The following is a 17,461-nucleotide window of genomic DNA, read 5'->3' on the forward strand; positions in this document are numbered from 1 at the left end:
TGCTCAAATTCTTACATTTTATCTTTAAAATAATATGAGCAGCACCTGTATAACTAAAATGGTGGAATTTTACTTGTTCTAAGAGTTAAATTGTAGCTCTAATTCTGCAAAATCAGGACGTGCAAGCTACAGTGCCTAAATTAAGGATGGATTAACTTTCTCCTCCAGACAAACATAAAATAAAATAAGAAAGGATGTTCAGTGATGAAGCAGTCAACACATTTTGCAACAATAAAATACGCAACCCCCCCTTTTCAAAAGCAGCAGTGAAGTCAGAGAAGCTGCCACTGTCCAGAACGAATCAATGACACACCCTGCAATCAGGCACATCCACGAAGCGCAGAGCTTCGGTCAGTGTGCCGCAGGCATACAGCAAAGCTGCAAAGTTCAGCTCGGGATCCCATTAGTCCCAGCTATGCTTCAGGTCTGCCTTTCTCCTGCAGAGAATGCGGAGATGTTTCTCCCCTGGAACAGAGCTGCAACAAAGAGGCATAGGGCAGAGTCCCATGGACTTGTTGAGGTCACCCACAATTTTCAGCACATGTACAGAGAAGGCTTTCCTGGTGTCTTCCTCCCTGTAACCTTGAATAACCAGGCATCAGGGCTTCTCTTTTTTGGAGGAGCATGATATCACCAAGCTGTACCCGCAGCTTGCAAAAGCCTTGAAATCACCTTAAGTAGGAAGCAAAAAATAATCCCCAGCATACAATCCCTTCAAGTTATGGTTTGGCAGAGGCTTTTTTTGAGCTACTGATTTGCACTGAGGTTTTTCCTCACAGAAAACAGTTAATAGGTGGAGAGGAAGAAGACAGCATTCCTTAAAAAAAAAAAAAAGAAACAGCATGAGATACCGACACAGTTGTTTGAAAGCTCTCTCCCAATACACACAGCACAAGAGCCAACTCTTACTTTAACAGCACTGCCCATTTGGAACAATGTCCTAAAAACTGGGAGATGTTTTTACTTTCTTATTTGTACTTCTGTCCTTGCTTTAAACCCACTGTTTTTTTCTTTAAAAGACGAGAAACCTTACTCTGTATCACTGACCCTACCTCATTCTTAACTACACGGCTGACAGCTGCATCCCTCCTTGAATCTCTTCCAGATGTGATTGCAGACCATACCAGCACCACACGACACACACACCCCCACTCCGGCAATCCATTGTGCTAATTAACAATCTGTCTTCAGAACAGACAGTAATCAATGAGGCCTAATAAACATACTGAAGCCCCATGTATCACAGCAATTGTCATATTGACGTGGCGAAAGGGCTCCTGGATGACGCACACCGGAGCTGAAAACACCACGGCACAGTGATCGCAGACGCACCTACGTTGCAGGATGAAATGTCCAAGCTGAATTTGTGCGGTCCAACCGCGATTGCATGGGCTTGCCCACAGCCTAATTAACTCTGCTCTTCAAGCCACTGTTTAGCAAGAAAGCAAATCTAGTGTTAGATCACAAGAAATGGGATCTGAATTGCACCAACCACAGAGCAACCAACAGCTCCTGCCAGGTCAATGTCCAAAAAAAAAAAAAAAAAGATGAATGATTAGCTCTGTGCTCTAAGAAGGCCATGCATGATGTCAGTTAACATCTGTTCTTCTGCATATGGCATGAATCTAGCATAAATTATGAGCACAGTCTGACAAACGTCCATCCTGACCTGCATCACGTTGGAAGTGGAGGTGACCCAGGCACACACAGACCCAGCATTAGTGGGCAGCAGTCCCTGCCCTCAGACAGGTCCCCCATGGGCTTCACGTGATGATTCACACGTCTACTAAAGTGTATGGGCAGTACACAGAACATTAACACCAGACAGGATCCCTACATGCTCCAGGAATGACAAAAAGATGAGAGGTTATACACAACGACACAAAACAAGACAAAGAACTGACACTGCTCAAAAGCGTGCTCTCCTGACAAGTGCTGTCTCTTTTGAACAGACATGGAAAAATCCTACCAACACAGTTTATTCATGGCCTCAGTTTGACCTGAGCAAAGAGCTCGACTAAGAACTAAGGAATCTGAGCCTTCATTTTCAAGTGTTAGAAAGCAATCCAAATATTGTACTGTTATTTTTTTGCACATCTCCGTTTAACTAGTCTCTTGTGTACAGCTTTGCCCCTCTCACGCAGCAAATTCAGCTGAAAATGAAGCTAGTAAAGAGCTATATAAATCAACTTCCAAAAGCAACATCTGTAAGGAGATGCTACAGGTACGGAGAAGGAAAGAGTAAAGAAGTCCTTGCTCTTCCCCATTTCTGTATCACAGAGCTCAAGGCATACATTGAAATAGGAAGAGAAGTCTGGCATTTCTTTACTCCCCAAGTGAAGGATTATTTGGAGCAGCTTCAAACGTTGCGTGCTTTATCACATTTGTTAAGCATCACTGTGGAAAGCTCCTCAGAGATGCAAGTTCTTCAGTTCAGCTCCTTGTCATCCACTGCACCACTCAGCAACTGCAGAACATCCTTCAGGTACGGCACAAGGGGTGATTTAAAACCTTCTCCTATCAAATAAAGGGCATGCAATGAATGCAGAAGCAAGGAAATGATTAGTATTGCTGAAGAGATCTTGCCATTTCACTCCTGAAACCTCCAGCTTATTATTTGATTGTCAAATTAGGTCTAGGCAGCTTCAGTCGAAACATGCTTTGTGCTTGTGCTCCAAACATCAAGTACATGTAACTAAATCCATCACTTAGAAAAAAATTCCCAATGCTTTCAGCTAAAAGTATAATCACAGTGCATCTGGCATTTAAATAAAATAACCATTAGCACAGGAAACACCCAGCATAAAAGTGCTGGGCCAAGCAAAGAGAGATGAATACGGAGAAGCAGCATGGGACTGGATTTAATGCCATGTTTACCAGGGATCCGCTGTGCTGAGAAATGCAGAGAACTTCCTGTGGCAGGCCAAGCTCAGTTACAGGATTAAAAATGCAGGCTATGACTAAAACTAGAGATTTAATTATCTGGCTTAATTGGACAAGGAGGAAAAACAGCTCCAATATAAGCTGTGGGCTTCTAGAATACAGCAGACTACTTTCACAAAAGCTGGGACACCTGCAGAGCTGTTAAGGGCTGAAAGGTTTTTCATATTTCCCATTAAAACACGCAGGTACCTATTCGTTAACTGGAGCAATGGAAATGGTCACTGGAATTTAGAAGAAGAAACACGTTACTTGAGATGAATTAGATTAAACTGTACCAAGCCTACAGATTAGCATGAATTAGCCACTATCGTCAGCAAGTCCTGGCAATGCTCCGACCCACAATCAGTGAACAACTCCATAAAATTTCAAGTCATGTTCACAATTATTAACCAAATCACATACACAACTGGCACCGACAGACACTAACCAATCGTACAAAAATTATCCTCCTCAAAGCAGGCATTATGCCCAACCCTACCACTGACTCATGAAATGCCCTGCAGCAGGTCATTTGATGTCTTTGTGCCTCAATAAAATAAGAATAATACTTTCTCGCCTTCATACTAATTGCCACTTAAGATCTATAGATGAGAAACACTATGGAAGTGATTACTAATAAATCACATCATGATATTCAGAGGCCCAAATTCACTTTGCTCATCACTCAGTAGTGAATAAGAGCAGTTTCTTCTTCATGGAGTTTAATCCCACTTGTTGTGGCTATTTTCCCAACAGCCACACTTACTTTCAAGGTTCTGCATGGTTTCTGTGATGCCCCTCTGCTCATCACACACCATCAAAACAAGCCCAAGCCATGGGTTGCACAACAGTGATGAACTCCCAGCCCAGGCTGCTCCAGGTTTCGCTGGTCCCTGCACTGGGATCCCACGCATATGTGGGCTTTCTCATGGCCCTGGAGTCACAAGGTAAGAAACAAGCATTTCATCAGCAAACCACACTTGGCTGGCATCCCTTCCCACATGCTACTCTGGTTTACCTAAATCTTGACACATCCCCATGCACCACACAGGTCACCAGCATCATGCATGTTGTGCCATGGAGAAACCTGCATTGGGACTGATGTGACCACCCAGGGCCATACACCAAATCCATGAGGAGATAACGCCAGAGGTGGGATTAGGACAACCTTCATCAGTGCCACTGTGGTGCTGTGCTTTCATGTTCCCATCCACATGCCAGTACCAGAGAACCAGGGAAGTGATGCAATTAAAAAGCAACCTGGGAACATTGCAAGGAAGATCCGTTTTCAACAGCGCTGCATCCCGGACCTGCTTGACCATGGGCCCACGCAAATACTGGTGAAAAGTATTTCCTTTTTTAAAGCTTTGGAGGCTTTAGGAGAAACACCATGTGCCAATCTGCTCCTGAGTTTCTACAGGAAAATAATAAGTGTGCAAACAGGCCCGAATATTGCCTTAGCCAAACAAGTGTTCTCCCACTTGTTGTGCCTGTGAAGATGAATCACTGCCTCCTGCAAGCTGTAATTTACTGGGAGGACACCAACCAGCTCTTTGTGGTAGGCAGGTGAAACCAATGCCTCCCAACTTAATTGCCTGTTTCTCTTCAAACTCAAACCTGGTTGACGAGGAAGATCTCCCATGGATTACCAAACCCAGAGGACGGATTTAGTAACACATCCTCCCTGGCTAAGAGATCCCCCAGTGAGAAACAGACACCTTTGGAGGAGCTCCTTAAATTCGAAGGCTTTGGTTCATTCACATTCTTAACTGGTCTGAATGATCTGATTCGCAAAAAGTAAGATCTTGTCTTGGCCAAGAAAACCTTTATTGCCAAAGGTTTCAACATGAGCTGAGGAGGCATGAGTCAGATCAGATGCAACAAAGGAGCATCAACAGCTAATTAATAGGATGCATCTAAGCTTCCCTCTAATAAATATATAAATATATTAAAAAAAAAAAAAAAAGTCTATTCAGGCTTTAACAATGTCCTCCCCAACAATTATCCATGAGCAAGTGCCTTAGCCATAAAAAGTTGGGCATCACCTCCTCCAACCATTTTATTTTTATTTTTTTGAATTAAAGAGTGGCCACAAGGGCTCACCGGCACGCAAACTCTGTTACACATACATGCATGACTGGTCCGGCACACCCAAAGATCGCCTCACCGATCAGACCTGCAGGGAATTTGGTCTAAGAACACAGAGTTCAGGAATGACAAAAGCAGGTACAGGCATGAGATCAGCACTGAGGTTCCCAGTGCTACCACGAGGCCACTGGCACTGAGCGTCTGCTGCAGAGCAGCTCGGATGCCTTGGAAAACACAGAGCACGGCCAGGCTACACAGGGAAGTTACCCTGTAAAACATACGTGGTGCTAGGACACAGCAGAGCTGTGCCTTATTTCCTACACTGTAAGTGATAAAAAGCACTTCCTTATTTTAATGTCAACATCTTGTCAATTTACGATGAACAATCAAGTACTGTAAAGCTGAGAGAAAGACAGACAGGTATCTGAACTGATTATGGTAGGAGTAAAGGAGAAACAACTCTCACTTCAAAGCTTGGACCAAGTGATTACACATCTTCACAAGGTCAGACAAAAATGAAAGAACTGACTCCTCAGACCTAATAATCTCTGTTCTTGTATACCCTATAATTTCTATTCCTTTCTCCTTACAATTTTCCTCTCTTTCTGCTACTGATTCAGATGTTAGAAATAAACAAAATATTCAGGACAATTCAGCTGAGATCAGCTAATTAACTGTATTCTCAGGGCTAGAGGAATCACTAAGGAATAGAAAATTCAGAGATTCCATTTGTCAGAGGTGCTTTGACCGTATTTATTGTGTTGATACCATAAGCTTATTGGGTGCTTCCCAGTGGAGAAGCTATCAATGGAGATCCATGTTCCCACTGCAAAATAATGTCACTTACTGTAAGTACACAGTGTTAGTGTCACCATCATCATACATTTACCAAAGGAAATTAAGGGGACAAAGGAGAAAGAAGGAAAAAAAGTTTCCAAAAACCATGCTGTCCAGACAGTAGGAAACACTGAAAATACTGTCTCATGTATTTGGAGCCGAGCCTTTCTGAATAAATTAGCATTCAGCCACTGAGGACACATGGAAGGAAACTTTACCAAGTGCCAAAAACGACTTGTCTGAAAAGAATTCAGTAAATAGATTCCAGTGTCTGACAAGTGTACTCTGCACTGAATATTATCAGAGACAGCAATGCCTCTTAATCATGTGGACTGCATTTTTAAATGGTAGCTCCTACCAGTTGAAGTCCAAGAAAGATAATCTGAAGGGTCCCTCCAAGGCGAGGCAGAACCGGTCACTGTGACAGATGCTGCTGAATCAGAGTACTCAGAAGTCGTTGCGTGAACCTTATCAATGTGTTATTTATTTTCACAGACTCGTTCCAGATTGTATTTCTGGCACAAGGGGTAAGATCAAGAGCATTTCTTTCAAGAGATGAAGCTAATGAGGGTAATTAACCCAACTCCTAAATATATAAGCCGTGCAGATAACAAGTCTCATTTGAATTTTGTTATTCTCGCAAAAAGCAGACGGATTGATCTGACCGGTTCCACGGGACTTTTGCCTTGCTTAAAAAGATGAATGCTCTCCCTTTAGCTACAGATCGAAAACCAGGCCAGTGGGGGTCTCTGGAAGAAAATCTAAAAGGAAAAGCTTCAGGGAGAGGACCTGCAATGACAGCTTTTCCCTTGCTCAGATCTCCAGGAGGAATAAGGGTGCCCAAATGAAGGGAATTTCTACCCTCAGGTGTTTTATCGAGCACACTCTGCCGGGTCATTGCTGTGGACAAACATGATGTTATTTCTCAGAAGGTGCCAGCTGAGAAAGCAGATGCCACACATGGCCCCAAAGCACGGTCAGATCAGGATCAGTGAACATGAGGAAGCAGCCAGAGTCCCGGCAATCACCAGACTCCTGGGAGGGCACCAGCTGCAGTCAGGCCCTTGCCCAGGACATACCTAGACTGCTGCAAAAGCCCTTCACTCCCTGCCATGGCCTCCTTCAGGTCCCTCTCCCTCCCCAGGGAGCCCTCACCCACACTACAGCGATGCTTTTCCTTGAGGCAGCTGACACCTCCAGGGACAACAAAGGCAGCAGCTCCCAGCTGAGCAAACAAATCACTGATTTCTTCAGGTTTACAGTCAGTTTAGGACTTGCTTTGGCCTATTCCTTGACTTTTGTTTCTTTTGACAAGCAGCTGGCAGCTGGAGAACAGGACTGCCAACAGCTCTTGCATCAGCAGCATCTGCACCACATATGTACCATAGGTCACACAGAAACACATATCACAGTGCAGCAGCACAATGGGATCTTCATCCAAAATTCTCGATTAAGACCAAGTTAGCGTTGCCACCATGTATATGACACCTATCATGATGTCAACATGCAGCAAGAGAGGAGAGAAGCCACAAAGTCACAGCACAGATATGATTTTTTATCCCAGGAGATTCACCTCAACTGTAGGCTGTTATAGGAGTCACAAGGTGTGCGCGCACACATGTAATTTTTTGGAGTGGTTTTCTCATGAGTATTCGCTAAGTGGCCCAACATCCTCGCTATTGTGGTAAACTCCCCAGTCAGCTCTGACTGTGGTTTCATTGCCAAGACCTTCCCTAACAACAACAAAAGCCCTACCCACACAGGCATTTATGAATTATCACCAGGAGTAGCATCCCATAACCTTACAAAGCATATAAGTAAATACTTGAGATGAGTGCGGTGCTTTCCAGACTCTCAAAACCAGGAAAGTCCCTCCTCCAGACACAGAATCACTTAGAATCATAGAATCATTTAGGCTGGAGTGTCCAGGAGCTGGAACAAAGATAGAGCAAAAGGCACATTCTGGAAACCAGCCCTGCACCAGCACAGCGAGATGGGCTGCAGCAAAGCTGAGCTGAAACACCCAGCCACTACATGGAAGGAGAGCTTGAGCATGCTGCCAGCAGAACGATGCTCCTCAAATCTGCTCAATTTTTAAAATTAGTTTCCAGGAGTGGCCACATATCTCACACCTACCTGTTCCTGGTAAACTGCAATTTGTTCAGTCTCTGAGAGTCACCCACAGCATGCAGGAGAAAGGAATGGGGGAGCAAGCCTGCGTTACTGCTCATCTCTTCCAGTTAAAGCAACCCATCCCTCCACAAATTTAAAAGATTTACAGCACCCAGAGGAATCTCACATCCTGCATCACAAGACAGAAACCACTCTGAACCCACTGACTGCCGAGAAGAAATCCAAAAGCCTCATCCGCTAACAAGTTTTGGCATTTGATGGGAGGCAGCAAATGGCATGCTCCCAAAGACTTCCTTATCTGCCCTCAATACTTTTTAGAAATGCATCTATAGAGTTAAATTAGTATGGATGTGTTTTTTTAACTGCTTTAAAATGCTTTCACTGCACATGGAAAAAAGAATCTATCATGTGGAATCCCTGCAGTTTAAATGATATTTTAAACAGAACAATACAGACAGTAATGGTATTTACCATTTGGGTATTAGTTGGGCTGAGCAGAGGAGCAGAGCAGGGCTCAGCACCAGCAGGGCCTGCAGTACAGGGTACACATCACCTCCCTCAGAGGCCTTGCCATGAAAGTCTGGGTCCAGTCAGGCCTCTTTGTGGTTTGTTTCCATTCCTCAAGCCTCCCAGCGCATGACTCCTCTTATCGTTCCTCCTTCCCTGCACTATTCCATCCATCCCAAGTCCTCCTGTCAGCTCGCTTCTCCCACGAAGCCCAGCAGTTATAAATCTACACAGCTCTCTCAAAGACTACAGTTTCACAAACAACCACATCCCAGTCATTTCCTCTCTGGAGTTCTCTGGCGCATCCTGTTTATTCTGCACCTCTCCTGGTTGTACTGCAAACTCTTAAGATCGAGGGCTTTCTGCGTTTTGTGTCTACACTGCTGGAAGCACATGGCCAGTGCTACCCAGTTCAGAGCTGTGAAGGCCAGAAGAGACCACTACAAATACCTGTCCTGGCCTTCTGCACAATGCTTGAACTCCAGAAAATGACTTCAGCATTAAGACCCCAACAGTCCCAATAGAGGTGCACTGCTAAAATACAACCACACTGTTTTATTTTGCATTTTCTCCTCATTCAGCTGCATGGTTAGTGTTTCTGTCCTTCATCCTCAAATCCTTCCAGTATTGTCAGCAAGCAGCCTGATGTTCAAATTTTAGGATATGTCCTAATGTATGCACGTACCTCACTTCTGTGACCTCTGCACTAAGACAGTTGTCGTTAATTACTTGTTATGCTTTGCATTTGCCCAGTTCATATGTAATGAACTTGTTCTGAGATAAGATTCGTCCAAGAAAATTGAACCATAATATAAACCATAGAGTTAGGGTCCTGAATTTAAGAAAGCATGTCTGTAAAAGATTAAACAACTGAAATGATCTGAGAACAGAGTGAAGGGAGAGAATGAGCTGATGGCATTTGCTGGTATGCAAGTTATTTTTGTGTTAAAAACATATATACAAAAAACCTTTCATGCACTCTGAATACCTGTATTAACTTTAATGTGCCATATGCTATAAAATGATCATCTTCTGGAAAAAAAAAAAAAAAAAAAAAAAAAAAAAGATTAAATTCTTTTGAGCCAAGTATTAAAAGCATTCTTAAAGCAAACAGACACACAAGGAATTCTCACAAAAGATCTGTTTCTCATCTGTCCAAAAATGTATTGGCTTCAGCTAAAAGTCAATCAATCAATACCCGAAGAATAAAAAAATTAAAAATATTTTTTTTAAAAAAAAAGCTCTCTCCAGTTATAAATTTTTCTTTAACTACAATCATCTGGCAGTGGAGTATCACTGACCTAACTTTACGAGCATCTGTCAGCTGCTGATGGCCACAGTGCTGTCAGGAGAAGAAAACAGCGATGTTTTGCTCATTTACTGAGCAGAGACCAGAAGCGACCCTCCACAAATCACACAGCAAGCATCAGAGTCTGGAGAAATAATAAATAACTATATAAAATAAATGGATGGGAAGGCTCAGTGCCTGCCCTACACAGTGCGCCCAGAGCTCCTGGAGGCTGCAAGGACCACAAGGAGAAGTGCAACAACTTAGCTCCATCACCACCAGGCAGTTATTTGTGGTGCTCAGATTTCATTATTTCTTCAGAAAAGTGACATTATCCTGCCTATACACAGCGTTTCCATGAATGTGGCATCACATGAGGCATTATACAAGAACAGAAGTGCTTCCTCAATTTTCTTTTAATTGCCATGACAACTCTGTTTATTTGGATTTGAACACCACCCTGGGATGTTTATAATGCAAACAGCACAACATAATGAGGCAGAACGGGAAAGGGAGAACCAACAAGACACTCATTTGGCTAACTTTTGTCCAAACCCAGTAATGCAAAATAACCCAGTGTCAACAACTATCACGAGAAGTACAGGGGGATTAAGAACCAAACCACAGCAAACATTTCTTGCCATTTCCGTTTTTTTAGCGGGAGCAGCAATCATCTCACAGCTCCAGTGGCTGGGAAACCGGAGAGGGCTCTACCAACCAGCCCAGCTGCCTCCGTGCGTTTCCACCTGCATTTGGCAACGGGATTTTAATTTGCGTCATCACCCGCCTCACACGTGCGTTTCCAGGGCTTGCTGAAGACACGCTGATTAACTGAAGATGTCCTGTGCTCCGGGTAACAATTGTGCTTCCAACTGTGCTCATAAATATCAATTATTAAACAGCTTCACAGGACACTGCTTGTACTCACAGCACATCAAGAGCGCTGGATCCCAACCCCACCAGGCAGGCAGCACTGCCAGCTTCCACTGGACTTAAGATTCAGCCCCAATGCAGAAAAAGAAAAAAAAAAGAAAAAAAAAAAAAAAAGTAACCTAATTTACAGTCCTGCCATGGTTCTGATGAAGAACTGAGCAATTGTTGTCAGACACAATAAGGAATTGTTCAAAGCAAGCCACTGAAATCAAGAGAATAAGATCCTGCAGCCCATCTCAGAGACTTCCCAGCAGCGTGGAAAATGGTCTGGCTCCACCAGGATTTTCTAGCGCCCCGCTGACAATGCTGCGACCCCGGCTGGCAGGCTGAGCACTGAGCAGACACAGAAACAGGGATGGGCTTTCCATGATGCCTGCATTTTCGGGATCAGCCCCACAGTGCACAAACCCTGGATGTTCAGCACAGGAGAGCTTCTCGTGGGCTGCTCCCGTGAGAAGGACACCTTTCTGCTGCAGTACAGTCTCCAGAGCCCCCAGCTTCACGTAGGGTTTCTCATACACTTCTTCTCAGCTAAGCATGCTTTTTACAGCTAACACACACAGTTTTACTAACCCAAATGCACTACACAAACAGAACAGCTCTAACCCCCAAGCAAGAACCAATTTACCTGCATTTTTTTTCTAAAATTACCATTACAAGGAGACTGCTTTGAGTTAAAAACTGAAGGCAAAAAGAGTTTTCCTCTGGTTTGTTTTCTCCAGAATGGCACAGAGAATTGGTGGAGCAAAGATTAGCTAATTAGCTAATTGCCCTAGGCAGCCTCCTTCTATGGGACTGGCTATGAGTGGCTTCTAGCTTAGCTTCAACTTCTCCACATTTTCAATAAAGGGTGTCTGTCCCACCCGTTCTGGTGATTTTACTGCCTTGGAAGAGCTGAAAAACTATTTTGCAAGCACACCAGACTGGGAACACTGTGAGAGGTCTGGTGGGGTCCAGTCTGCGGCAAACACACTCTCATACAGCCTCTGTATTAAACAGGATTAAGCCAAGCAAAGCTTACAAGCCTCTGTATAAACCCCACAGATGCTACCCACCCCCAAAAAGGAAAGGAAACAGTCTATTCAGGGGACCCTCCCACCCCCAATGGAGAGGAATGGATGCTGGATAATCTCCAAACAAGCCAACAAACATGGGAAGTCCCAAATTTGGGATTCCAGCAGCCCATGGAGACAGAGAGCAGCTGCTGCTCCACGCAGATCAGACACCCCAGAAGTGCCCGGAGAACCGAGAGGCACAAAGTCCAGCCTCACAAATGCTAAGCCTTACTTGCTTAACTACCCACACAAAACCAGTTTTGTTAGGACTTCATGGTGAGGTGAGTCCTGTAGGCCACAGGCAAATACCTAAAAACAGCAGCAGGGTGGGGATTTTTCCTTTTTTTTTTGTAGGTTTTTTTTTTTTTTTTTTTCAGAACTGAAGTGCTACAGCAGCCTTTTTTGACACAGAAAAACAAGTTTCCTCAGAAGATAATACACTTAAAAGGATCCTCACTACTAACATAGCATCCACAGGTGCGTAACAAACACCATTAACTTCTTAAGTGTCTTGTGGGGACCGGTCAGACATAGACCAGCAATAAATCACAGAAGCCCTTTCCGAGGGAAGCGACACCTCTGGTTGCATCTGTACAACAAATGCAGAGGTTAGACCTGCATGCACGTTAAATCACTTCTCCAGTGAACCACCCCAAAAGTTCTGAACACAGTGTATTTTGTTTCAGTGCCATCCCTGCAGAACGTGGTAGGTTAATCTTGTTTAACCCTTTGTGCCAAGATTCATATAGTCTCCATCACTGCACTGGAACCTGCAAAGAACATGATCTGGCTCAGTGCTCCTGGTGCTCCCCGGATCAATTACCATTTCATACACCAGTGATCCTTTACTGAGCCATGAATGTCCTCCAGCCTATCATAACCTCAGTCCTGTGCTTTAGGAGTCTGATCTTTGAAAATTAGTTATTCGGCAAGTTTTACTGAAAAAAAAAAAAAAAAAAAGGAAGATCATCCTACTCACACTGTTGTGAATATATCCAGCTTCCATTCACTAATACTGCCACTGCAGTGGCTGCTAGACATTTTAAGTTATGTGATTAAAAAGAAAGAGTGATGGTAATTGTGCACTAGAAATATGCTCTCATCTGTCACTTCTCTTTGAAAATAATGAGCTCTCTTCCTTGTTACATTCCCTGCAATACATCTTCAGAGAAGCCTTATAGAGATTAATGCTCAATTGCCATAAATGAGCTTAGCTTTATTTATTCTGAGAGAGGATCTGGCCCCAAAGTCCCAATAAGCCATTGCTTTACCACCCTTAATAAAGGAAAATCCTATACTGGAGTTAAGACAGAACTTTGGCCTTGTGTCTTACCCGTAAATTCAGCAACGGAGATTTGGCATGTTTTATATCAACAAGCCATGCCTAAGTGTGTACTTTAAATGAGGATAAGATACGAGACAGCAAACACTATAAATCTTAACACGATAAGACAAATTCAATGCTTCCGCTGCTCATCTTCAGCTCTGCCGCATCTTCCCCATGCGTGCCAATGGGACCATTAACTTCACCCGCGTTCAGGCTGAACATCACGGGAAGCTCGTTCGTGGCAATGTCAGCATTTGAAATATTTGATTCGTGAGTGGCAGCTCCGTGGTGGAGACTCCGGGGAAGGGAGGCACAGCACGCACAGTGGGACCATCTGGGTCCCCACAGCACGCCAGGCTCCGGGGAAGTGAACCATGCCACGAGGAGGAAGACCTTGAGGAGAAAGCAAGTGTGTTCTCAGAAACCACTGCGATTTCAGTCATCTGTTTTGAAACTGCAAGTGCTGTAAAGTGACAACACGCGAGCCACAACCACATGTTAGAGAGTTTGTTTTAAATCACGGGGTCAAAATAAGAGCCCATTATAACTCCGGTTAACATTCCCGGGCTGGTATGCAGCGACGCAGCCCACGCAACGCTACAGCTGGAGTGGCAAGGTCTTGAAAGCCATGTCCAAGGGATATGAGAAAACACCAGAACCGAAACCAGGGACAATGCCAAAGGTCTCTCATAGGCTGGCAAAATCCTCCCCACCAGCCTATCCTCTTCCCATCACCATTTACACTCCAGCTGCATCCAGGCGTCAGGACAAAAACTGGCTCACTGCTTGGGAAGGATTTTTTTGCACAGGCTTCATGGTTGAGCAGATCTAAGGCTGTGGCTAAAGCCTCTTACACTGGCCACCCAGCATACAAATGTTGCCTTAAATAACCCCTGTTGAGAACTGGGGCTTCCACACCTCCACAGAAAGTATTTGGACCTCAAACAGAACATTTTCTTACCTAAGCAATAAAAAGCCTCTACCATGCAACTGAAATGGATCAGCCAAGAAAATAATTTTTAAAATAATAATAATAAAATAAGCACTGAAGACTGATGCACATTTAAATAGTAATCCACCCAATAATAGGCTGCCCCATGACTTTAACAGGGATTCTGTGAACCCGACCCTCACATCCCTATCAGCAAAAACATGCAGATTAGCAGCAGGGAGCAGATGTCAGGCATGAAAGAAAATCCTACCTTTAGATTACTCTTTAGCAGAAAAAAAATATATATAATAGTTGAAGGCAGGCTCCTCGCCACATACTAATACAAGTACAAAATTCCAAAGTGTCTCTTCAGGTACACACACTCAGAGTAAATTGTCACATATGAATTTTTGTGACTGGACAGCAAATGTTGTCCATTTTCAAACCAGTGTAGCCTGCATGCTCACTGTCTCAGCTGAGCATCTTGCAGATGCCACTGAGCTCCTCATCTCCTGCAGAGCTATCAGGCAAGGCTTGTTTGCTCATTTTACTGGCTAGAATTCTCCAGGTGAGCTTTAAAGCTACTGAACAAAGGCAACTTAGCAGTTAAGAGCAGATTTGGAGTACCTGATGGCCTTACTCAGACACTGATTTAAGTGAACATCATGCAAGAACAGATTACTCTCTCTGAAACACACATGTGCATTCTTGAAAAGTATTAAGCTAATGCCCTAGATCTGTCACCTTTTCCATTAATTATTCAGATTATTGGCCATTTTAGGCATATACAATGAATGCTTCCAAAATCTGTGGTGTTTTTTTTTCCCTTTTTTCGTTTTTTTTTTATTGTCCTCCAAATGACCAACTTGGTATATTTGCTGTTTGTAGAAAGGGCTGCAAGTTTACTCAAAGCACAGGGAGATCACAGTGAACCTCTCTGAGCTGGAGATGGGCTTGGATGAGGCCCATGGAGATGATCTATTCTGGTCTTCTGGCTCTAGCAATCAAGCAGGGCACAGAGGAAGCTTTTTAAGACCATTTCTGCCAGAGAGCATACTCTGATAAGCAAGTGAGACAGTGACAATACTATTTCAGTCATGTCTACAATGCCCAGAGCTGACAGAGTTGATGTTTTTCAGCTCTGGTCATTCCTACAGCTATTAAGACTACAAATGAAAAATGCCATCTTCACTTTACATTCAAATCACTGGTTTCATGTATCTATAATCTTTCATTAATTTTTTTGAAACGAACAAAAACCTTCACCAGGAACTGTTAAGAGTCGATAATAACAGAACACAAAGAAAGAGAATACAAAGCCATTTTTCACCCACCAAGAGGAAATATTTAAGATCACCACTCTGACACATGCATGCTCATTGCCAACACCCTGCACTCACAGTGCTTGCCTGCAGCCCATCTCGACAATCCATCCTGTTTACTATTTAGGACACATGTTAGAGCCAAACCAAGCTCCTCCCAAAATCCAGAAGAAGAGCAGCTTGTGCAGATGGTGAAATTCTGGTGAGAAAGACAAACTATAAACAAATTTCCTAAAAGCTGTGCCTTGGGACAGTCTTATCTAACAATTTCACTAATTCCCTTGGTAGGGAAAGTAGGGGAGTACAAATGAAATCTGCAGAAAGCAGACTGCTGGGAAAGTTTGTCAACTCAAGAAGATGCACAGAAGTTTATTCAGAACATCTGAGGACTAAAACAACTGATGGGAGGCACAGCTTATAATCAAGCCAAGTGCAGTCATGCACTCTGGGATTAAAGAAATATTTTCTGCAGCTTGGGAGCTCAACAGCTGGAAATGACACAGAAAGAGAAAGACTTAGGTGGTTTTGTAGCTCACAGCAAGACCATAAAAAAGTCGTGTGCTGCCTGAAGTCTCAGCAAGGCACGGGAAAATATACAAGACACCAGTAAGGTCCCAGCTGGAACAATGTGAGATTTCAGGTTACTGAGTTCAGGAAAGGTTAAGTGAGAGTGGAGTAAGGCAAGAAAAGGTCGGTAAGATGACCTCTCTCATGAGACAAAAAGAAGTTGGCTTTGCTACTGGAGCAAAAGGAGGGCTCTCTTTGAAGGAGAAACAGAAAGATAAAGCAGCATAAGCCAGCCATAAAGAGGTTTAGGTTGGAATTTGAAAAAAGGCTTATAACCACCAAAATAATGCAAGCTGAGCAAAGCTTGCCAAAAGTCAAAATGAGGCAGGAGGTTGATTGTTCAGTGCAAGAAAATCGATAGCATGGCTGCCTGAGATAGCCCAAAACAAAGCCAAGCATGGAAGAGATCCAAAGCCAACACTGGTAACACAGCTCCTCACCACATGCAGCCCACAAGCCCAGTGACCAAGTTGTGGGAGCTGTGCTGCTACCTCAAAACCTGCCAGTCCTTCTCTCACCTTGCAGCCAGGTCTTGTGCCATCACCGGACTTTGGGCATACAGAGAGCCCAGACACACACTACTGATACACAGTACGAGCTGTTTTACATATGGACTGACTTCCTGAGTCACTGCACACTGAAAAGAGGAAGACTTTTCCCCAGAAAACTTGAGGTTATGCTCCAGTCGAGTCCAAGGAAGGAAGACTGGTGAAGGGCATGGCAGTCCACTTGAAATGGCTGGGGATGGAAGAAAAACACTGCTAAAGAAAAGGAAAAGGGTGAGGTTCCAGAGGGAAGAGGTAACACTATTACTGCTGAAGGCTTTAAAAACCATCACCATGATAGCAAGCAATTCACTATCACGGCTGAATTCCCCCACTAGTCCCCGATATTACTGTGAGAAACTAAGCTGTGTTTTTGCAGTAGAGAATCATTTTTTTGTAGTCCAAGGTAGTTGTGTAGTCAGAATAAGGAGAAATGCTAAGTAGGTAAGTAGACAGTAGGAGGCCTCACAGCTCCAAAACAAGGTAGAAGCTTGAGAAAAACAGGATGAGCAGTCTGAGAACAGTAAAACAAAGATCACAAGTTCTCAAATCATAAGAAAGGAGAAATTAAACAGTTGAAAAAAAGAAAAATTGTACATATATGGTATAGAGGAGCATCGAGTAGCTTGTGAACCTGTAGTACTCAGCCAGTGAGGAAACAGGGGAGGTAATCAGGTGTCAGGTAAGAAGGAATAAAAGGTTATGATTTGTTTAGTGTAATGCACTCCTGATTGGCAGGACGCCCGCCATTGCAATCGCAAATAAAATAGCTTCACAGAAGATCCTGTCTGAATAAAATTATTTTAGATTTTTCTCACATTACCTAAGAAAATTAACAGTACAGGCAGGTGCAAACAAGGACCATTTACAATCATGTTCTTCCAAATTAAACCCTGTTTCAATGGAAAAACATGAAGTCAAAAAGGTGATGGGGAGAGAGGGGGGCGAGGAGAAGGAAAACATAGGCTAATTAATGTCAATCACTGTAAAAAACCATGACTGATGC

General features: G+C 43.6%; 1 protein-coding gene and 1 long non-coding RNA gene across 6 annotated transcripts in view; both read right to left on the bottom strand.

The window, feature by feature from the left end:
• The window catches only part of PDZD2 (PDZ domain containing 2), a 198,334-nt gene that overhangs the window by 90,735 nt on the left and 90,138 nt on the right, over positions 1-17,461 (bottom strand). The window lies entirely within an intron of this gene.
• LOC311426663 lies at positions 1,787-2,949 on the bottom strand. The gene is made up of 2 exons (XR_014686907.1): positions 2,878-2,949; positions 1,787-2,517 (listed from the first exon to the last, which is right to left on the bottom strand). It is a non-coding gene; the product is annotated as an uncharacterized lncRNA (long non-coding RNA).

Source organism: Aythya ferina (assembly GCF_964211825.1).
Source record: "Aythya ferina genome assembly, chromosome: Z".
NCBI lineage: Eukaryota > Metazoa > Chordata > Aves > Anseriformes > Anatidae > Aythya > Aythya ferina.